At 40.9% G+C, this 24,891-nt stretch overlaps 1 protein-coding gene and 1 pseudogene across 1 annotated transcript in view; both read right to left on the reverse strand.

Annotated features, from left to right (window-relative positions):
* Window positions 1-24,891, reverse strand: part of CACNA2D4 (calcium voltage-gated channel auxiliary subunit alpha2delta 4) — a 1,345,448-nt gene that overhangs the window by 673,205 nt on the left and 647,352 nt on the right. The window lies entirely within an intron of this gene.
* On the reverse strand, window positions 24,378-24,539 carry LOC128665303 (uncharacterized; annotated as a pseudogene).

Consider the following 24,891-nt stretch of genomic DNA (forward strand, 5'->3'; position numbering starts at 1 on the left):
TCATTATCCCATATGTCACTAGCTCATGGACTCTTGCTAATTACATGAAAGAAAACATAATTTATGTAAGAACTTACCTGATATATTATTTGCTGTGTGACATAAAATGTAAAATGAGAACTGTTATATTCCTTTCACCAACTTGTAGACCCCGATCATCTGTCTATCAACTATGGTTGACTTTACACATCTCTTATGTTATACTTTATGTTATGTCGATTGACCTTTGTAACCTTTTAGTCTTTTGAACAGTAGATGATCCCTGTGTGGATACACTCAATATTGGTATATTATGTAATGGACTGTTATTCTATTTGTTCTCACAATAAAAAGATTTAAAAAAAAAAAAAAAAAAAAAGAACTTACCTGATAAATTCATTTCTTTCATATTAGCAAGAGTCCATGAGGCCCACCCCTTTTTGTGGTGGTTATGATTTTTTTGTATAAAGCACATTTATTCCAATTCCTTATTTTTTATGCTTTCGCACTTTTTTCTTATCACCCCACTTCTTGGCTATACGTTAAACTGATTTGTGGGTGTCGTGAGGGGTGTATTTATAGGCATTTTGAGGTTTGGGAAACTTTGCCCCTCCTGGTAGGAATGTATATCCCATATGTCACTAGCTCATGGACTCTTGCTAATATGAAAGAAATTAATTTATCAGGTAAGTTCTTACATAAATTATGTTTTCTGCTGTGCAGCTGCGCTGCTGGCCCACTGGGATTTTTCCCGGTATCCCGGAGGCCCAATCCGGCCCTGCATAAATAATTATAAAACATAAATTAGGAACTAAATCTGCTAGGACAGATTTTAAATGACCTTTGATTTATAATTAGGTCCTGAACCATAAAAATATTGGTCATGTCAGTATAATCATTGCTATATGTGTTACTTATGTCTTATAAATGAACAACAGACATCTAGCAATGTTTTATGTAATAAACTTAACACAAGTTGTGTGCACATGGTGCATTTATAGACAAGTGTAAACAAACTGCAGTGTGTGGAGTCTAGTTTTTTGTAATTTATTTTTATCTAGAAATTGTCAAAAATCATCATTATATTATGTATCTTCATAACAGAACTGTTAATTATTTTTAGTGTGGTAAAGTAATACTATAGGTTAATATAGTTCTACTTCAGGTTATTTCTGTTCATAAGTAATTTGATGTGAAACTGGTTACATAATATCATTAGTAAATAATCTAAATGAAAAAGCCGCAATCTTCTCACTCTTGTTTCTGCCTCTGACATCATGAGCAGTGAGGTAGGGAGCCCGGCACACATAACACACACGTCTCTGATGCAATGCGACAGGCGGTGAGTAGTGGAAGCAGCACATGCAGACAGCAATAAAGGCTGAAGCCTATGCTGAGTTATCACATCCGTTCCCTGCGCCAGGCGGGAGAATTCTGTACACACTCACTGGAACATAAAGCATCTGGGACAAAGTAGCTGCTCTATGTGAAAATCACTACATTCTTTTCTGCTGTAGGGATCTGAAATATACAACTGCTATTGAGGAGTGATAGGGAAATGGTTTTTGGAGCAATAGAAAGAATATTTATTTATGTATTTACTACATAAATATTCTATGTAGTAATAGGAGGAGTTATAGGGAAATAACAATATTTGGGGCCATAGCAGGAGTAGCTATTTGCTCTACTGACTGATAGGAGGCGCTATATGGAGCAATGGTATACTGAGAATTAGATGTAATTATATAAAATACATGATGTATTAGGGGAAACGGCAAAAGGAGTACGAATGAGATGTCATATGGGGCAATAAGTTGGATTTTAATTTTTGAGGCTTTATGAAAATAATAATGAGTTATATATGTTGTTAAGAAGTTATACTGAGCCATAAGAAGAGTTGTATAGTTACAATATAAGTAAACATGAAAAGCTATATGGGGTGGTTATATGAAACAATAGGAATAAAATGAAGATATTTGCAGAAATATGACATTTTAGAGAGCAGTTATATGGAGAAATATCGGGATTCATATGAAACGGTTACACAGAGCACAGATAATATTCCTAATGAATATGTTACAATGAAATACATTCTAATAAAGTGAAGACAATTCCATTCCAGAGAGATAATCCTTGTTAGGTCTCAGATGGAACAAACCTCTAAATATTTCAAACTCATTTGAAAATCACTTGGCACCTGTGTGCTGTGTGCTGCAGTACCAGACAGACCTCTTGATCACTATTAGAAACAAACACATTGTTAACTGTACACACACTGACAGGCTGCTATGGGAGAGACCAGGATGCAATTATCTTTTCATTCAGTGCCTCATTTATTGTATGACAGCTAAGCAAGCATTATTAAAGAGCCAGGAAAAAAAGGAAATGAGAACGCTCAGTAATAAAGTCATTGGCTCTTGAGTCTGCCATGCAAAAAATATCAAATGCAACTCAGGTGTCTGATCATTTTTTTTAGCTGTTCAAATCCATTTAAATAGCTGCCAATTGAATTACTTAAAGGGACAGTAAACATGTGGAGACACTAATATAAAATGTTAACTTATGTGTAGTAAAACAACCTTATAATATACTTTTATTAAGTATTTTGCATTCTTTGCCTGTATAATGATCAGATAAGGAACTGCAAAACAATGGCGAGTTCGGTAACATAAGGCAAGAGGTGGGTGGAATTTGGCTACTGAAAAACAATTGCAGCAAAAAATGTTTTTATAATTTCAATGTGTTTATTGACCCTAAAGGTACATGAGTTTAGACTTTTAATATAAAATGTACATAGTGAAAAAAAGGAATATGCTTTATTATTTATTATGTCCCCTTTCCTTGTAAGTTAAATTGTGGGCTTTCCAATCCCCATTAGAACTGGAAGTGAAGAATCCAGACGTCACTAGCCTAACACTGCTACATTCTACACACTGATTGTTTGACTTTAGCAGAGGAAAATTCAGTTTAATTCCCAAAAAACAAAAACATTTGGTTGATTTATCTCCATGCTGGTGAGTTTTTGATCATGCAGCCCTAAAACGTAACAATCATTTTGTCAACGTTTCAAGGGACAGTAAAGTAAAAATTCAGGTAACATTCATTGGATAGAGCATGAAATTTAAAGCAACTTTCCAATTTACTTATAATATCAATTTTGCTTCTAAGCAGCATGCACCCTTTCCCTATACTTATTGTGATTTTTCAATAAAGTTGAGCAGTGACGTCATCACGTCATTGCGCGTGACGTCACTGCGCAAAACGTGAAGCCCTGGTGATGCCTGTCACTATACAGGCCCGATCGCCGGGGTAGGAGCGGGTGGGAGCTCCCAGATCTCCCTCAAGGTGGGAGAGTGCTAGCGACTGCTCTGAGCCGTCGTTAGCAACTGACTGAGACAATTTGTGACGGATCAGAGCCGTCGTTAGCACTCAAGGAGTTAAAGTAATTCTGATTTGAACAGCCAATAGGATTTCAGAAGGTATCATCCTATTGGCTAATTTGAATTTGAAGAATCAAATCAGCCAATAGGAATGCAAGGCACTCCATTTTGAAACGGCTACCTTGCATTCAACTTCAGTGTATGGCGGTTACTGTATGAAGAGGACGCTCCACGCAGGATGTCTTCAAGGATAGCTCTGCTCCGTGTGGCCGGGATGAAGATAGAAGACATCCCCAAGATGGATGAAGGTGTCGCCGCCTGGGTGAAGATGGATGTCCGGACTTCAGGAACCATGAGTAGTTTTTTTAGATTAGGGATGGGCACTTGTAAAAGAGCTGAATGTCCTTTTAAGAGCAATGCCCATACAAATGCCCCTTTAGAGGCAATGGGTAGTTTAGGTTTTTTTTTTATTTTGGGGGGATTGGTTTGGTGGTGGGTTTTACTGTTGGGGGGGACTTTGTAAAAAAATTTCAGGTAAAAGAGCTGTTTAGCTTAGGGCAATGCCATACAAAAGGCCCTTTTAAGGGCTATTGGTAGTTTATTTTATAGTTTAAACTTAGGTTTATTTTTATTTCACAGGTAAGTTTTTATTTATTTAAATTTAGTTATATTGTAATTTTAATTTAAAGTTAGGGGGTGTTAGGCTTAGGGGTTAATAGTTTAATTTAGTGTTGGCGATGTGAGGGGCCGGCAGTTTAGGGGTTAATAGGTTTATTTAGGTGTTGGCGATGTCGGGGAGCGGCGGATTAGGGGTTAATAACTTTTATTAGTGTCAGCGATGTCGGGGAGCAGCGGTTTAGGGGTTAATATATTTAAATAGTGTTGGCGGTGTGGTTGGGCGGAAGATTAGGGGTTAAAAACTTAATTTAATAGTCGCAATGTGGTTGGGTGGCAGATTAGGGGTTAATAGGTTTAATATAGTGTTTGCGATGCGGGAAGGTGACGGTTTAGGGGTTAATAGGTAGTTTATAGGTGTTAGTGTACTTTGTAACAGTTTAGTTATGAGTTTTGTGAAACATTTTTGTTTCGCAAAATCCATAACTACTGCTCTCAGATGGCGGTATGGATCGTGTCGGTATAGGCTGTAACGCAAGCTTTTTAGCCTGAACGCACAACCTGTAATACCGGAAATCCCACACAAAAACTTAATTCTTTTGAGTGCAGAATGGACATTGCGTTACAGGCTAAAATGCTTGTGGTATAACTAAACTGACATGACTTGTAATATGCGTTCCTGGCCATTCCAGCGTAATGGACAATTTTTCAGCGTTAAAAGCTGTACCACACCATAACGCAGAACTCGTAATATAGCCGTAAATTATCTACCACGTGAACTATTGAACTTCTAAATAGTATTTGTTACATCGAATGTAACATTCGAAATTTTGAATGTAGATATTCAATCTCATTATCAACATTCGAAAACGAAAGTAACATTGGATTGCCGAATTTTAATGGATTTTCATTCGAGTGTCCAAAAGGAATGTCCACAGGACTATTCGTTCTACCAATCGAATTACACTTTCAGCACATTCGCTCATCCCTAGACATGAGTGGTAATTGGCTATTAATTCTCCTGTCTCCACACAGTGCCTTTCACTGCATTCCTCCACCCCCCTCTCTTTCCTTTTCATCTTTTGAAGTTCATGCTTTCTGCCTCTTCTCCCCTCTAGCTCTTCGTGTTGCAGTTATTTATCGGCCCCCTGGCCCAGTATCACAATTTCTGGACTACTTTGAAGCCTGGCTTCCACATGTTCTCTGTTGTAATGTCCCTTTTCTCATCTTAGGGGACTTCAACATACCCCTTGATAATCCTAACATGCCTGCTGCCTCTAATCTATCCCCTACCACCTCTTTTGGCCTGTCCCAGTGGACAACATCTCCAACCCACTGTGAAGGCAACTCCATAGACCAAGTCTTCACTTATTTCTGTGCCGTTTCCAACTTCCTTAACTTCCCCTTTCCACTCTCTGACCACCATCTACTAACTTTTTAAATCTCTTACTCTACCTGCTACATCTTTGCAAGCCCCCAAGAAACTGCTATGTTACAGGAATTTAAATGACTTGGATCTCACAGACTTTTTCACTCAACTGAATCCTCTGCTCTCTGACATTTCATCCCTCTCTTGCCCAAACCTCGTTGTTTTACAGTATAATTCAGCACTAAATTCAACACTTGACAAAGCTGCACCCTCCACTGTTTGTCGTACATCAATCACTCGACGGCAACCGTGGCACCCAAACAGACCATAAATCTTCAGCAATGTTCACGGGCTGCTGAACGGCAGTGGAGGAAATCACGCACCTGTGCTGATTTACGGCATTATAAATTCATCCATAAGTCCTACAACTCTGCGCTCAGCCTGGCCAAACAAGTCTATTTTTCCTTCCTTGTGTCATCTCATGCATCCAACCCAAGAAAGCTGTTCTCAACCTTTAACTCCCTTCTACGTCCACCTCCACCCCCGCACACTACCAACCTCACTGCTCAGATTATTGCTGATCCCTTCAAAAATAAAATTGACACTATTAGAAAAGATATCTGCACCTCACACCCTTCAAACCCAGAAATCCTACCCACCCTTTCTATTAACAAAACTCTATGCTACTTCCCTCCTGTAACAGAGGAAGAAGTCTCTGTACTCCTATCCTTGGCTCATCTCACAACCGGCCCACTTGACCCTATTCCTTAACGACTTCTTCCCTCTCTCTCTGCTTCACTAACCCCTACCCTATTTCATCTCTTTAACCAATCTTTCACTGCTGGCACATTTCCGGATACATTCAAGCATGCGTCAATCATACCAATCCGAAAAAAGCTCTCGCTTAACCCCTCCACGCCTTCTAACTATCGACCGGTCACCTTACTTCCCTTGGCTTCAAAATTATTGGAATGACTGGTGTATAATCGGCTAACTCAATTTCTCACAACTATTTACTTGATCCACTACAATCTGGTTTCCGCCCTAAACACTCAACAGAAACCGCTCTTGCTAAAGTAACAAATGACCTGTTATCAGCTAAAGCAAAAGGCAACTACTCCTTACTAATTCTTCTTGATCTATCCGCTGCTTTTGACACAGTCGACCATCCTCTCCTCCTAAAAATACTACATTTATTTAGCATTCGAGACACAGCCCTCTCCTGGTTTGCCTCATATCTCTCAAACCGCTCTTTTTCAGTTTCCTTTAACAACATATCTTGCGATCCTATGCCTCTCTCAGTTGGAGTACCACAAGGCTCTGTCTTGGGTCCCTTGCTTTTCTCTCTCATATACATCCTCTCTTGGAAAACTTATAGCCTCCTTTGGATTACAGTACCACTTATATGCTGATGATACCCAAATCTATCTTTCCTCTCCTGATATCTCACTGCTGCAACTACAACCGATGTAACAAGCTTCCCCAACCTTATGTCTCTGCCCCCTAAACCTGTAGACTGTGAGCTCTCTGGAGCAGGGCCCTCCTTCTCCTGTACTAGATTTATTTAGTTTTGTTATATTTTGTTCTTTATCACAAATCCTTGTCATTGTATACCCCTATCACTGTACCCAGTGCTATGGAATTTGGCGGCGCTATACAAATAAATGATTATAAAAATAATAATTAATGGTAACTGACTATTGTGTCAAGTTTTTAACTTAGTCAGTAAAATCCATTTATAGTAGTACAGTTACAATATGAGAAATTGTGTAATTGATCATGTACCATGCATATTAAAAAGCAGCAGTTAAACATGTTAAAAAAAAGTTGTGCATAAAAACGGTTAAGTAAAAGGGACAAGTCATTAAAGGGACATTACGATCAAAATTGAAATGCAAATAGATTAATTACATCTTTAAATAGAAACATATTTGCAATTTACATGTATTGGCCAAAATGCTTCTAGTAAGAGTTATTACTGGTTTAGTGTTAACATTTTTCTCTGCAAGTGCATGTGAAGCATAGCTATATAGTCTCAGTGCACCAGCATTTTTAATAATGCAGCTGCTAAGAGCTCCAGTGGGGCTTGTGTCATGTCAGCAATTAACAAGCACCTTAGGCTCTTTGAGCAAGTTTTTAAATTGCTGGTGCACAGAGCATACTTAAAGGGACAGTCAACTTTATTTATTTAATGTTTGAAAAGATAGATAACACATTTACTACCCATTTCCCAGCTTTGCACAACCAACACTGTTATATTAATTTACTTTATAACCTTTAAATCTCTGCCTTTTTCTAAGCCCCTGCAGGCCGCCTCTTATCTCAGTGCATGTTATTAGCTTTTCACAGCCAGGCAGTGCTAGTTCATGTGTGCCATATAGATAACATTATGCTCACTCCCGTGGAGTTATGCAGCAACCAGCACTAATTGGCTAAAATGCAAGTTTGTAAAAAGCATTGAGATAAGGGGCAGTCTGCAGAGGCTTAGATACAAGGTAATTTTATAGGTAAAGACTATATTAATATAACAGTGTTAGTTATGCAAAACTGGGGAATGGGTAATAAAGGGATTTTCTATCTTATTAAACAATAAAAGTGTTCAAGTAGACTGTCCCTTTAAACACACTTTTGAAACAGCCATAGCTTTTACTAAAATCATATACATGTATATTGCAAAAATGTTTCTATACAAAATTTAAATGCACCCAGGCCTATTCCAATTTCTGTTTGAATGTCCCATTAAAGGGACATAAAAGTGCAAAAGGAAAATATTTTAATGTTTGAGTACTTTATTACAACACTGTCACTTGCATATATCTATGTGTTTAACCCTACAAAGGGAGTGAATTGCTGCTGCTGAGCACATCCTTACATGAGACAATGGCAATTTCAGGATTTCATCTACCACAAGATAAGTTAAGGTTCCTGGTTCGTTACTAATAGCACAGCATGTAGAAAAACTAAATGGCTTTAAAAGGACATAATGCTCAAAATGTTCCTATATGGAAGCGCAGCTGTTAAACACGTTAATACAAACTGTGTGAAAAAGGTGAAAAGGTGAAATAATCAGGAAGTGCCTAACTGTGTGCATCTTGGTCCTGTGACTCAATTGCTCATTGGGGCAGCTCCTATATAAAAAGCTGGCTTATTCAGCCAGAGAACATCATAAAATGTTCTGTAATATATTTTTATTTTTTTAAACTTTCTCATTTAGATGCAACATCATTTTTTTTTTTACATTACTGCCCCAAGCTCAACAATTCATTTAACCATTTAGTTGCCAAAGAGTGCTTGGAAGCACAGTGCAGCCTCTTCCAGGCATACAAGGGGTTAAAACACAAGATATTTGAGATTAGAGATACAGTGAACTGCTTTTGGGTTCCGAGCAGGTAACTACCATTTTAAAGTGGGTGTTGTAACTATTCCTTCTGTAAAGCATACATTATTATACATTTATTCTATGTGAAGACCTGCTCCGAGTCCTTGCGATTCTGTAGCTTGCTCTCAGGAGATTACAACACAATGATAGAATCAAGCCAGTAGTTTGCTCCGAGTTATAGGAAGCTATTACACAAGCAGGCACCTCCAGGGCACAACGCAGGATACAAACTGTGATGTTCCAGTCTGGGAACTGTCAGACACTATTAACCTCTCGACTGGCGAAATATTCCCGTACTGAAACACATTTATCTCTCACAGTGGGGTAGGCAGTCTTCACGGGATGTGTTACTGCCTGTATCTACTACTGCCTTGCTCATACTTCTCATTTAGGGCCTGATATTCAAAACATCGCCGACATGGAGAGAAATCCTGCAAAATCTTTGTGATTTTTTTTTTTAGACCTTATATTAGAATGTAGGTGTCTCCCCTTCACATCAAGAACCCTGCAAAGTGAGATAAATAGCTTTAAAATTAAAATTTGTGTTTCTACATTTTTTTAGTAACTTCTCCTTACTGACGAGATGTCTTAGATCATCTCACCTGAGTGGTGAGTTTTTGAATATCAGGCCCTTAATGGTTACACTACAGAGGGAGGGACACTCATTTTGCAGAACGGTTATTCAAAACCGTATATACCAGGAAGCCAGAAATGCTTTTCTGAGAAACACATAATTTGTTAGGAGACTGCAAGAGAACTAATTTATAGAGTTAAAAAAGGTGTTACATAACAGTTTAAAGGGACATAAATAAACCTTATGATTCAGATAGCGTTCATAATTTAAAATACAACACTTTCTCTTGGTATCCATTGTTAAGATATAGGTAAGCTCAGGAATGGCCATGTGTCTTGAGCACTATGTGGCCGCCCAGCGGTGTTTGCAACAATGTTATACATGCTTTTCTATGGGCATGTGCACACTCCTGTTACAAACACATTTGCCATACAGTGCTCATAACTCATGTAAAATTGTTTTTTGAATTGTATGCTCTATCTGAATTTTGATTTCACTTTACACACCATGGGACCGATTTATCAAGGCCCCCGATTCCCCTGTTTCCGCGCGAGCCCTCAGGCTCGCCGGCAACAGCAGTTATGAAGCAGCGGCCTTAAGACCGCTGCTCCTTAACTGGTCCCCCGCCTCTGAGGCTGCGGACATCAATCCGCCCAATCCTATACGATCAGGCTGATTGACACCCCCTGTTAGCGGCCGATTGGCCACAAATCTGCATGGGGCAGCATTGCACAAGACGTTCACTAGAACTGCTTCTGCAATGTTAAATGACGACAGTGCATCATGTCCGCCAGACTGATAATTCGTCCCCTTTGTATTCAATGCTTTATTTTTGCGCAGCATATGTAGCATTTTTACCTTTTTTTTGATCACAGATAAATAGTGTAACAAATGTCCCATGTGGCACGTCACTGTGCAGTAAAACATATCACATACAATTTAACCCTTAATCCCCTGCACACAAGTAAAACACAAATGCATTTTTAAAATCTACTGAAAAACAAAATCCAGTCACATTGGTGAGTGATTTGATAGAAGCCTACCTGCAGCGATGGCGGTCTTGCTGTGCACAGTAACAGATACAGCTGTACTAACGGTCAGAACCTCTGGCTTCTGGCCCTTATCTGTAAAAAGCAAAGGAACATAATCAGCACCCAGTATGTGTTCTTAGACCCCCCCCCCCTTGATGAAATGGGGTATAGAGACAACGCAATAAACGCAGAACCTTTGTGATTTACCTCTCCACTACAGCACCAAAAGATTTGTCTTTTTTCTTTTCACAATAAATGCTATCATTTTATCATAGCTATAGTGAAGTATAAAAAGCTATAAGAAAGAAAAGCTGAAGGGCAAGAGATGGCTCTGCCGTTTGTGATTATTGCTTTGGGCTATTCCTACCCCATATAATATAGAGAAAAACTTCCAACACTAATAAGTCTCAAACGTTGTATACTATACAGAATACTGACTAATCCTGTCTTTCCTATGAATTAATTCACTGGAAGAATATATTGTTTAGCAAACTTTTACCTATATCTTTAGCTGCTTTAAAGGGACATTAAACACTAAATAAATGCTAGACAGGATGATGTATTAAGAGCATAGATTAGCCTGTGAATAATATTATATTAATAGTATATTTTTTTCAAAATTATATTGGTTGTTTAAATAGTGTTCCATAAAGCAGTGGGCAGCAGCATTTTGTAACCTAGGTTACCTTCTCTGCTGAGGGTTGTTAGGAACAGTTATAAATGGGTCACTAGAGTAGGTAGCCAATGACTGTGTGTAATACAGTATTGTTAAGAGAAAACTCCACAATTATCTGAGTTAAATTACAGGAAAATAATTAATGTTTTATTTTACTACATGTAATTAAACATTTTAAATTGCAATATCAAAGTATTTAATGTCCCTTAAAGGGAACTTAAAGTAATTAATTTATGTGTTGACAGAATATATCAGCAATCTTACTAAGGGGACGTTGTACTTAAAGACAAGCCTTTGCAAGTATGTAAATAAAAACAATGATTTATTCAAAGCAAAAACAATTGACTGCGTTGCTAAAGATCTGCATACAAAATAATTATTTACTGGGGCTCTGAAGAAGTGTTAAAAGGACACTGAACCCAAATTTTTTCTTTTGTGATTCAGATAGAGCATGCAATTTTAAGCAACTTTCTAATTTACTCCTACTATCAAATTGTTTTCATTCTCTTGGTATCGTTATTTGAAAAGCAAGAATGTAAGTTTATTTTTGATGAACAACCTGGGTTGTCCTTGCTGATTGGACAGCACCAATAAACAAGTGCTGCCCAAGGTACTGAACCAACAATTGGCTGAAACCTTAGCTTAGATGCCTTCTTTTTCAAATAAAAATAGCAAGAGAACGAAGAAAATTTGATAAAATGTGCGTCAGGAGAATATTAAGGAGTAATGTCCATTTAATATAAAAAAGTGTTTTGAACAGTGTCAGTTAGGGTACGGTCTATGAATAGTGTCATTATAGTTTATGGAGTACATTTTTTTTAATCTTCTTAATAAAATTTTTTGTGTTGCAGGCATCCTGTGCTTAGCTAATTTCCTCAACTTAGTTTATCCAAATTAACTTTTTGTGCCCTTTACACACCTCTGGTCCCCACTGTGGGATGACAGGATATTCTGTTTCCTTCTTTTATTGTAAATTTATCTTGTGTTGTGGCCAATTAAAGACAGATATAAATGATCTGCTGCACTGATCAAGCAATCACTCTGTAGACTGTAGTAGGGTCAGGGTTCTGGACTGATAAAATAATTAAACATTTTATGGGGACTTAATATTTGAGTTTACTGTCCCTTTAAACGCTGTATCAGTTAATATTAAACTATACAGAGCACTAACATTTATTTTACACCAATCATCTCCATATGATACCCCAAAATCATCATTATAGGAGGAATGAATTAAAGTGATAGGTAAGAAGAGGTTTGTTAATATAATTCAGCAGATGAGTATGAGTGATGTAAGGGAGGTGAATCAGAGAGATGACAGATTAATTCACTACATACAATGACTAGGTGTGCTATATAACATATTATGCATGTTACAGGATTATGTGCTCTGTGGGAGTTGTGGATACTCTCGCATGCTGCCATGTTACATGACACAAATGCATCAAGAGATGGATAAATATATATTTTTTTAATCACGTTTTACTATTTTAATTAAATTAATTAAAAAAAAACAGTGACAGAAGAATGTAAATCAAACTAGTACATTATACCTGTCAGATATGGTTTACGGCTGAATAAAAAAAATAGGTGGGTGTGGGCTGCTTAAATGTCCAGGTCTATTTTTGGTCCCAATCCAGCCCTGTATGAAGGGTGCATTTATTTGACAATGTAACATATTGTTTTATATAGGGGTAAGAGATTTTTCAAGCAAATGATCATTTCAGTAACATAGCTGGAAGAGGGTTAATAGACAAATTAGGGAATGTTTTTTTCACAACTGCTTTGCATTTATCTATGACCAAACGGAAAATGATTTCTTTTTTTTACAATATTGTGTGTACCACAGCTTCAGTAAATGATTGTAAAATATTTCTGATTAACAAATCAAGCTGTATAAACGTACAAATGTGAAGCCGTCCTGGTCGCCTGCTGTGTTAAAAGTGAAGGTTAATTCATGTCAGCAGAATCAACTTTGATTGCGCTAACAACTGCAATGCATACTCCAGCTTGTTATATACAGTGTATTTATAATATTTGTGTGCAAGAAGGTTTTGTAATAAACAGTGGACCCCCCAAATGTAACCACATTAACACATTTACCCTCTAACTACTCAAACAAAAGGGCATGATCATTTCGGTAAGGTGGTATAAATGTCTGGTCAATAAAACAAAGTTAAAAATGATGTAGCTTACTTAAATGAAAGACTCTACAATAAAGCCTTTCATTTGTTAGCTAATATGTTTACAAATTGACCATCTATTCAAAGGTTCTCCAAAAGACCCCATGCACAAGTTAGATTATTTAAAAAGATCAGTCAAACCCCTGAGGTCCGTCACAAGATTCTGTAACCAGCCCACCCACCTTCCTGCTGTATTTAATGGTGCTCGCTGCACCACTAAAGTAAGTTCTCTCTCCCTTATCCCTATGTATTTGTGAGGTATCTTACTGTATTTTGTTTGCTCTTTTATTATTTCACACCTACCCCCTACCCAGTTAACCAGCCCGCCCACCTTCCTGCTGTATTAAATGGTGCTCACTGGGGCGCACCAAAGGCAAGCCAGTCAGCGCCTGTCCGCGCCCCACGCCACGAACTATGGCTCCAGAAACTTCCGCCACTACGACGCCAGCACCCTCCACGCGCTCAACACCGGTAGATTGTCCGCCTGCCACCACGCATCCCCGACCTTTCACCTGCCGCAACTGCTCCTTCCCCTCCCTCTGGACCACAACCCGCCCAACTAACCCACCCAAAAACAGCCACAATTACCTCAACTGCATCCTCCTCAACACCCGCTCCATACACAAGCACACCCTTGGATTCTGGAACCTGCTAGACTCCATCTCCCCTGACGTCGCCTTCCTCACCGAGACCTGGCTAAACCCCGCATCAGTGCCAGACATCGCCACTGCAATACCCGACGGCTACAAGATCTGCCACAAAGACTGCAGTTACCGACCTGGAGGAGGCATCGCCATCATCCACAAACACACCATCCAAGTCACAACCAGCTCCGACGACCACTCACCAGGCCTAGAACACCTACACTTCAAGATCCAGGTGAACCCAAACACCACCCTCCACGGCACCCTCATCTACAGACCACCTGGACCTCGTCCCGCCTTCTGCAACACCATCACCGACCACATCGCAACCCATGCCCTCACCTCAATAGACTACATCCTCCTCGGTGACCTCAACTTCCATCTTGACAACCCCAACGATCACAACACCTCCACCCTCCTAGAAAACCTTGGAACTATTGGACTGAAGCAACTCGTAAACTACCCAACCCACACAGCTGGCCACACCCTCGACCCGATCTTTTTCTCAGGCAACCACATTTCAGTCAATCACATCACCGAATTCCTCTGGACTGACCACCACTGCATACACTTCTCCTTCAGCAAACCCACCACCCACCTCCGACAGTACCACCCGCCCCGCAGAAACTGGAACATCACCCAAGACCAACTACACCGCACCCTAAACAAATCCTCCCCTCCAACCTCCACAGACGCCAACTCCTCCGCCCGGAACCTCCACTGCTGGATTACAGACTGCTCCAACACCCTCGCCCCCCTCAAAAAACCATCTGGCTGCTAAACCACCAACAAAGCCAGCTGGTTCACCCCAGGCCTCCAGGACTCCAAATGCTACTGCAGATGACTGGAAAGAACCTGGAGAACCAGCAAGACCCTTCTGGATAAAGCTGCCTTTAAGGAAGCAATCACCACCCACCACCACCTCATAAAAACCGCCAAAAAAACAGCCATCCAAGACAGAATCAACTCTAATGCATAAAACAGCAAAGAGTTGTTCTCAGTCATGAAGGAATTCTCTAAACCCAGCAGCGACACCACCAACATTCCACCCTCCCAGGACCTCTGCAATACACTCGCTGCACACTTCCACCTCAAGATCCTCAACATATATGATAGTTTCACGCCTCTAACTCAACCTCCACCACCCACTCCTCTACACCCAACGACACCCCTCCCAAATTCGCCCCCCCTCACCACACACGGACTATCTGGAGCCCCTTCACCACAGATGACACCCTCAGAATCATGAAATCCATCCACTCCGGCACACCCTCAGACCCATGCCCCCCATCACATATTCAACAAAGCAATCAACACCATCGCCCCTGAACTCCGCTGCACTATCAACTGCTCCATCAAAACCAGCACCTTCCTGGATATCTGGAAGCACGCAGGACTGAAACCCCTGCTGAAGAAACCATTGGCAGACCCCACAGACCCGAATAACTACCGCCCCATCTCTCTACTCCCCTTCCCAGCCAAAGTCATAGAGAAGTCCATCAACTTGCAAGTTATTGACCACATTGAGGCCAACCACAACCTGGACCACTCCCAATCCAGTTTCAGAAGCAACCATAGCACAGAGATCACCCTCCTCGCCGCCACAGACGACATCCGCACCATGCTCGACAGAGGAGAAACCTCCAACCTTATCCTCCTAGACCTCTCAGCAGCTTTCGACACTGTCGACCACAACACCCTCCGCACCCACCTACACGACGCCGGCATCCGCAGCAAAGACATGGAATGGATCACCTCCTTCCTCACGACAGGACCCAGAAAGTCAGACTCCCACCTTTCTCCTCCAAACCCACACCAGTCAACTGCAGTGTACCGCAAGGCTCTTCGCTGAGCCCCACCCTCTTCAACATCTACATGGTTCCTCTTGCCACCTTCGTCCGACGCCACAACCTCAACATCGTCTCCAACGCCGACGACACCCAGTTAATCATCTCACTCACCCGAGATCCCTCCACCATCAATAAGAACGTCCACGAAGGCCTGACAGCAGTCGCTGCCTGGATGAAGGACAACCAGCTCAAACTGAACACAGACAAAACCGAAGTCCTCCTCCTCGGACCCAATAAATCCGCATGGGACGACTCCTGGTGGCCCACGGCCCTCGGTCACCCTCCAACCCCAACCGACCATGCACAGAATCTAGGCTTCATCCTGGACTCCTCACTCTCCATGGACCGACAAATCAATGCCATCACCTCAACATGCTTCCACATTCTCCACCTGCTACGAAAAATCTTCAAGTGGATCCCTACCAAAACCAAGAAAACAGTCACCCACGCCCTCGTCAGCAGCCGGTTAGACTACGGCAACGCACTCTACGCTGGCTCCACCATCAAACTACAAAAGAGACTCCAACGTATCCAGAACGCCTCAGCCAGACTTATCCTTGACATCCCTCTCCAATGCCACATCACCGAACACCTAAGGAACCTTTACTGGCTCACCATCAACAAGAGAATCACCTTCAAGCTACTTACCCACGCGTTCAAGGCCCTATACAACATCGGACCTGAATACCTCAACCACCGCGTACATTTCTACACCCCCGCCAGACAACTCTGATTGGCCGACCAAGCACTTGCAGTCATCCCCCGATTCAGCAAATCCACAGCGGGCGGAAGATCCTTCTCCCACATGGCAGCAAAGACATGGAACACCCTCCCGCTGCACCTCAGACAACCCACCTCCCTTACAAAGTTCAGAAAGGACCTCAAAACCTGGCTCTTCGACTGAAAGCCCCTCCCCTCCCCTCCCCCCCTTCTCCTATCCCCTTTCCCTTAGCGCCTTGAGACCCTCATGGCCGATTAGTTTGCGCTCTATAAGTACCTAATAGATAGATAGATGTAAAGAGTTGTTAAGAGCTGTGTGTCGTACTAAGGGGCATTCCCTACACTTCTGTATGTGATGGAGAGACGCAGGTATTACTCACAATATAGTGCCCAATAAAATAAACAGTTTAAAAATTATACAGAAAGTACAAAGTAAAAATCATAATGAAAATACAAAACAAAAAGTAATGGAAATACAAAGTAGAAATTGTAACAAAAGCACAGATTAAAACGTAGAAATTGAACTCAAACTACAAAACACAAATCTTACTTTGTATTTTCTCAGTGTATTACAAGTCTCACAGTCGTAAAGAGTGAGCAGGAAAGGGACATTCCTTGGCTGTGTCTGACGTTCTCTCACAGTTTTAAAGTATTCTCTAATCATTTTGCACCTGCAGTTCTCACTAATGTATCTCACTAAATGTATGCTGGTGGTTTCAAACATATAACATACCTATTACACTGATATAGAATAATGAGAGGATACAAAATTAGAAGAAAATATGTTAAATATAAGTTAAAATTATACTAAAACCAACGCAGTGTGATTTTTATTGGTAGTTGTATTCAGTCTGCCTGGCAAGATTATCTATTCTAGAGAGCAGCTTGCCCTTGACTAGGACTTCCAGGTTCAGTAGTAAGGTCTACCCATGTAAGGATCAGTGTAATGATTTCACTCCACAATGGCAAGTTTCAGAGAATCAGGCCCAGATCTCTGTTGTGATCAGTGACCTGTCACTGCATGCATAATGGAACTGCTTCGGACAATGTAATTTGAGGGGGAAAAAACAACAAAAAACATTATGGCAGGAGATATGCAAGTTATTTAATTAATTGTATATATTTATTGCCCTAAATCACTTTACAAAAGTATAGCCTAGCAATTGTGATGGTTCTTTCAGTCCTCCCCCATACATTTAAAGTTTATACATAGAACTATTATTCTTCAGTGTTTCACAGTTTTATGAATACTTTTCATTCATTGTCCATAGATACTAACTTACAACAAACATGGTGCTGTGAAATGCATTTTGTTTCTGTCTGTGAGTAAATAGCAGATCTGCATCCAAGATTTATTATCTTACATGAGCATAGCTGAAAAATAATTATAACTATCCTTCTTCAAAACAATTAATATGTATTCTCTGCAGTGATGAATCTAAGAATATCTCCAGGTCTCGGTTTAATTGAATTTAAAATGAATGGACAACCACACTATCTGTGAAACACAGCCAAAAGGGGAAAGCTAGCTAACAATGACACATGATGAGCCAATATTATTGCTCCATCATTTAAGGCATCATCCATAATTTAACAAAGTAAAAATATTGCATAATTAAGCCATCTGATTGGTTACTGACAGTGCCACTGCCAGTCTAATAATCACATGTTTCTAGTAAGGGAGGGCAGAAGCTCTGAACAAGGACAAAGTCTGATTGATGCAATCTGGAACAAAGCTTGTAATTAGAGGCTAATCAATTTTAATTAAGGACTGAATAAGCTGGCCAAAATAATGTTCATTCTTAGCTATGTATGTGTAACATGCATGTGTATATGTGACTAGCAGCAATGAAACCCATGGTCATGATATCATGGAGCACAGAGGTGTTGAATACGGTCATGTGACTTTCATGATACAGGCTTTCTGCTCTGTGACATGAATAGTGCATCCTATGCCAGGAATAAAAGAGTTATGCATAGGAAGGCAAGAATGATGTGGTTTGAATTGGTGAGGGTGACAGTGCCATGAATAAATAGATAAGATGCTTTTCTTGGCACATGACTATTTGAACAGGGCTCATACACAGAATTTTCATTAAAATATCCTCTGCTCACCCGACCCTTTTGGCTTGACATATTCGCTGTCGCTTGGATTATGATCTGGAAGATGAGATGGGAGGGCAAGTAAAGAGAAGTGACCGGAGGTGAGTAAGAGTGTTACAAACCTGCCAAACTGCAGCAACCTCTGGCATTAGCAAGGAAATTACCGGTTAAAATATTGTGGTCACAATAGAGAATCACATTAGGAAACAATGCAATGTGCCATGCAATTAGTTTGTTTCATGTGGCTGGTAATCACTATTCAAAAAAAAAATCTCTAAAATACATTGTATTGTATCTATGCACAACTTTTTTTATGTCAGATTGTTATCAATGAGCATGAGGAAAAAATAGAATTTAAAACCAAAGTGAGATTATATTTGGATTATAAAAAAGTGAGATTTTTTTCCATGTACACTCAAGATTCTTACTTACCAATAACTAATTTCTTTGTGTTCAGAGTGGCAGCATATGACAATGATATATTATTTATGGGTACTTATCTTCGTGTCTGATTAGTGAGACAGAACTTCAGTGGTTTTGATTCGTGGTCATGTAGAATGCCACTTACACTTTGAAGTTCATTGTTTAATAGAGTAACAAGAGTGTAAGAAAAGGGAGAAAAAAGCCCACAAAGAGAGATAGAACAGACAAACAACGGTGTACGTCTAAGAGTACTGTTACTGAATGTGAAGAAAATGGCTGAATTAGAAAAAAAATGGCGGAGTTGTGTATATGATATAAGAGAAAAATCTGGTTAAAAATGGAAAACTATAAAATATTGGCATTTCACTGTCACTGTCTTTTTGAGCAGGATTTCCAGTTATTTTTAGAGACCTTCACAGAAGCAAAATATACATGACCAAAACGCAAATAAACATTGAAGATACTAATTCAGCACTGGTTATGACTTCCTTCTGTGCTGAGGGCAGTTTTTTTCATATTAATAATAATTTCACAACATGCATGTAATTGTTTCATAGCAATTTGATTAATTTTATAATTAATACTTAATTGAAATTATAAATTAACATTGTGAAGATCATATTTTACTTGTGTACCAGGAAAATAGTTTTTAAATCTGATATAAGTTTAGCTAATTATAATAATACAAATAATAATAATAAGCCAGGAAAGAATTTTGTTTAATAACCGCTTTGTGCCGGCACAATAAGCATGAGAATGTCAAAGTGATCACGTGATTTCAAGGCCGTATTGGATCATTGGGGACTGCCTATGCTGCTAGGCACGAACCACCTGTGGCCGTTTCTTGACTGCATCAAAGGGGGTAGTGGCAGGACACCATATAAGGTAGGATGTTCTATGCCTTCCTAAAAGGGTTAAAGCCTGGCGCTGTTAGGACGGCATGGAATGTCCTAACAGCGTGAAGGGGTTATTATGTAAATATGTCTCTAAAAACCTTATTTCAAATCAGGTCAAAAACATAAATTATGCTTACCTGATAATTTCATTTCCATCGAGGGGAAGAGAGTCCATGGCTTCATTCATTACTATTGGGAATTCAGAACCTGGCCACCAGGAGGAGGCAAAGACACCCAAGCCAAAGGCTTAAATACCTCCCCCACTTCCCTCATCCCCCAGTCATTCTGCCGAGGGAACCAGGAACATTAGGAGAAATATCAGGGTATAAAAGGTGCCAGAAGATGATTAAATTTAGGTCCACCCAACGGAGATGAAGGCGGGAGCCGTGGACTCACCTCCCCTCGATGGAAATTAAATTATCAGGTAAGCATAATTTATGTTTTCCATCTAAAGGGGAGGAGAGTCCACGGCTTAATTTATTACTATTGGGAACATATACCCAAGCTCTAGAGGACACTGAATGAAACAGGGAGGGTAAAAGGCAGACCCTAATCTGAGGGTACCACAGCCTGTAAAACCTTTCTCCCAAAAACAGCTTCCACAGAAGCAAAAACGTCAAACTTGTAAAACTTTGTAAAAGTGTGTAAGGAGGACCAGGTAGCTGCCTTACAAATTTGCTCCATAGAGGCCTCATTCTTGAAGGCCCAAGACGAAGCCACAGCTCTAGTTGAATGAGCCGTGATCCTCTGTGGAGGTTTATGTCCCGCTGTCTCATAAGCCAAGCGAATCAAGCTCCTCAACCAAAAAGACAAAGTAGCAGATACCCTTTGCCCCTTGCGCTTCCCAGAATACACCACAAAAAGAGATGTAGACTGTCTGAAATCCTTTGTAGCCTGAAGATATAACTTCAAGGCACGAACCACATCCAGGTTATGAAGTAACCTCTCCTTTGAAGAAGAAGGGTTAGGACACAAAGAAGGAACCACTATTTCCTGATTGATATTACAGTTAGACACCGCCTTGGGGAGAAACCCCAACACAGTGCGAAGTACAGCCTTATCCGCATGAAACACCAGATAAGGAGGATCACATTGCAAGGCAGCTAGTTCAGATACTCTGTGTGCCGATGCAATAGCCAACAGGAAGAGAACCTTCCAGGACAAAATCTTAATGTCTATGGAATGCATAGGTTCAAACGGAACCCTCTGCAAAACCTTAAGGACTAAGTTTAAGCTCCAAGGCGGAGCCGACTGTCTAAAGACAGGCCTGATTCTAGACAGAGCCTGAACAAAAGATTGGATGTCAGGGACACGAGGTAGAACTGGTAACGGTGGAAAAATGTAAGCTAGGCTGAATCCCCAAGGAACCACTAAGGAATCTATCAGCTCTGCCTGGGGATCCCTGGACCTCGACCCGTATCGAGGTAGTTTGCAATTGAGTCTGGACGCTATGAGATCTATCTCCGACGTTCCCCATCTGTGACAAATCTCCGCAAAAAACACCTCGGAGGGAAGAGACCATTCCACCGGATGGAAGGATTGTCTGCTGAGAAAGTCTGCTTCCCAGTTGTCCACACCTGGAATGTGAATAGCTGAGAGCGAGCAGTCGTGGGACTCCGCCCACTCCAGAATCAGAGACACCTCCCTCATCGCGAGGAAGCTCCTCGTACCCCCCTGATGGTTGATGTAAGCCACCGAGGTAATGTTGTCGGTCTGGAATCTGATGAAACTGACCGACGTCAAAGAAGGCCATGCCTTCAGAGAATTGTAAATTGCTCATAGTTCTAGGATGTTGATCGGAAGGAGAGACTTCTCCCTGGATCACTTTCCTTGTGCCCTCCTGGCATCCCAAACAGCTCCCCATCCTGTAAGACTGGTGTCCGTGGTCACAATCTCCCAGGGTGGTCTCAAGAAGGATGTACCCATGGACAGCTGCTCATGACGAATCCACCAAGAGAGGAAGTTCAGAGTCCGAGCATCCATGGATATCAGCTGTGATAGATCTGAATGATCGCCGTTCCACTGTCTCAACATGCACACCTAAAGAGGTCTGAATGGAACCTGGCGAATGGTATGACATATATTCTTGACACCATGAGACCTATCACCTCCATACATTGAGCCACCAATGGGCTTGTGGAGTACTGAAGGGCAAGACAGGTGGACACAAGCTTCCTGCATCGCTGATCTGTGAGAAATATTTTCATCACTTGCTGCAGTGTGGAAACTGGTTAGTGTTAGGACCAGTCTACTATGGGACACCTTGTAAGTGGTGACTGGCTTAGCAGAATATGATCATATTGTGTGACTAAGATCCCATTTCATTTAAAGGCATTTTTTACAGGCAAAAAAAATTTTTTGCAGCATAAATATAAGTCAATATTATTGCGAGATGTTAAGCCCAATTGTATTTGAACTATGTAAGTATATTTAGCAGATAGAAGTATATTTGTTTTTGCAGCTCAAATACAAGCCAATATTATTGCGAGATGTTTATCCCAATCTTATTAGAAGCTATGTAAGTATATTTGGCAGACAGAAGCATATACAAATATGAGTCCACGGATCATCTTAATTACTAATGGGATCCAATACCAAAGCTAGAGTACACAGATGATACAGGAGGGACAAGACAGGGAACTTAAACGGAAGACACCACTGCTTGAAGAACCTTTCTTCCAAAAGCGGCCTCAGCTGAGGCAAAAGTGTCAAACTTGTAGAACTTTGAAAAAGTGCGAAGAAAGGACCAAGTTACAACCTTGCAAGTCTGTTCCACAGAAGCTTCATGTTTGAAAGCCCATGAGGAAGCAACAGCCCTCGTGGAATGAGCCGTAACCCTCGTGGAATGAGCCGTAACCCTCTTGGGAGGCTGCTGTCCAGCAATCTCATATGAAAGACGTATGATACTCTTCAGTCCAAAAAGAAAGAGAAGTAGCTGTAGCTTTTTGTCCCGTACCTGTTCCTGAGAAAACTACAAACAATGCAGAAGACTGACGAAAACTCTTAGTTGCCTGCAGATAAAACTTTAAGGCACGGACCACATCCAAATTGTGCAGGTGTCGTTCCATCTGAGAAGAAGGATTGGGACACAAAGAAAGAACAACAATCTCCTGATCAATGTTCCGATCAGAAAACACCTTAGGAAGAAATCCTAATATAGCACATAAAACTCCCTTATCAGAATGAAAAATAAGGTAAGGGTACACATACTGCAATGACGAGTGCTCTGACACTCTGCGAGCAGAGAAAATAGCAACAATATAACAATTTAATATCTAAGGAATGCATTGGCTCAAACGGAGGCCGTTGGAGAACATTGAGAACCAAATTCAAACTTCATGGAGGAGTAACTTGTTTTGAATTCGTCGATAATCCTTTCTCCAAACCTTCTTGGAGAAAGGTTAAAATTCTAGGAATCCTAACTCTACTCCATGAGTAGCCCTTGGATTCACACCAATAGAGATATTAACGCCACATCTTATGGTAAATCTTCCTAGATACAGGCTTACGAGCCTGAATCATGGTCTCAATGACCCATTCAGAAAACCCCCGCTTGTATAAATTAAGCATTCAATCTCCAAGCAGACAGCTTCAGAGAAACTAGATCCGGGTGAAGGAAGAGCCCCTGAAGTAGAAGGTCCTTCCTCAACGGAAGTCTCCAAGGTGGAAGAGATGACATGTCCTGTCCACCAGATCTGCATACCAAATCCTGCAAGGCCAAGCTGGTGCAATGAGGATCACCGATGCCCTCACCTGCTTAATTCGAACAATGACCCGAGGAAGAAGAGCAAACGGAGGAAATAGCTGGAGAACACTTCCGGATGGAGTTCCCACTCCCCCGGAAGAAAGGTCTGCCTACTCAGGAAATCCGCCCTCAGATGTCCACCCCTGGAATGTGGATCGCTGACAGGCAGCAAAAATGGGCCTCCGCCCACTGAACTATGTTGGATACCTCTGTCATTGCTAAGGAACTCCTCGTTCTTCCCTGATGATTGATGTAAGTCACTGATGTTCTTTTGTCTGCAAAAACGGGTTCCCTGGGATAGATGATCCAGAGACAACCACCACTGAAGAAAATCCCTTGTCTCCTGCTCCAGTAGTATTCGAGGAGACAAATCTGTATAATCTCCAATCCATTGCCTGAGTATGCTTAACTGTAGAGGTCTATGATGGAACCGAGCAAACAGGATGATCTCTGATTTCCTGACATTCTGTCAGAAAAAATCTTCATTGATATGGAAACTAATATGGTTCCCAAGAAAGTTACTCTTGTGCTTGCGACTAAGGAACTCTCCTCCAAATTTACCTTCTCCCCGTGATATAGCGGGAAGAATAACACCATGTCCGTGTGAAATCTTGCTTGCTGTAAGGAGGGCGCCTGGACTAGGACGTCATCCAGATAAGGAGCCACTGCAATGCCCCATAAACGAAGCACCCCAACAGCGATCCCAGAGCCTCTGTAAAAGAAAACTCTGAGAGCTGTGGCAAGACCAAAAGAAAGAGCCAAAAACTGGAAGAGTTTGACCAGAAAGGCAAACCTTAGAACTTGAGACGATACTTGTGAATGGTACCTGAAGGTACGCGTCTTTTAAGTCCATTGTTTTTCCCTGATCCAAAAATCCATTTATATATGGTCCCCAGATAGGGGACATATCAGAAATTAAGCTGATAAGAACAGATGTTACACTTGATCTTAGCCAAAAGGCCGAGAATCGATACATAAATTGACCCTCTTGAATCAAGGGAGGAATGGAACAAATAATTTCCATTCTGAAGGACGGTACACTAAAACAACTTCCGCTTACGAAGGCCAGTGGACACCAAATGCACAAGCAAGATCAGATAGCAGGAGCCTTCCACTGCCTTCCGCTTCGGGAGCAGTGGAGTTAACCGGAACTGGAACAATCACCCCCAGGTCTAAGAGATCTCCTACGCAGTGTAAGAACGCCTCTCCTATTGTTTGATCTGCAGATAATCTTAAAAGCAGAAACCTGCCTCTGGGAGGAAAACCTTTTAAACTCAAATTTGTATCCCTGGGACACTATTTTCTATTACCCAGGGATCCTGAA

The sequence above is a fragment of the Bombina bombina genome, chromosome 6, assembly GCF_027579735.1.
Source record: "Bombina bombina isolate aBomBom1 chromosome 6, aBomBom1.pri, whole genome shotgun sequence".
Taxonomy (NCBI): domain Eukaryota; kingdom Metazoa; phylum Chordata; class Amphibia; order Anura; family Bombinatoridae; genus Bombina; species Bombina bombina.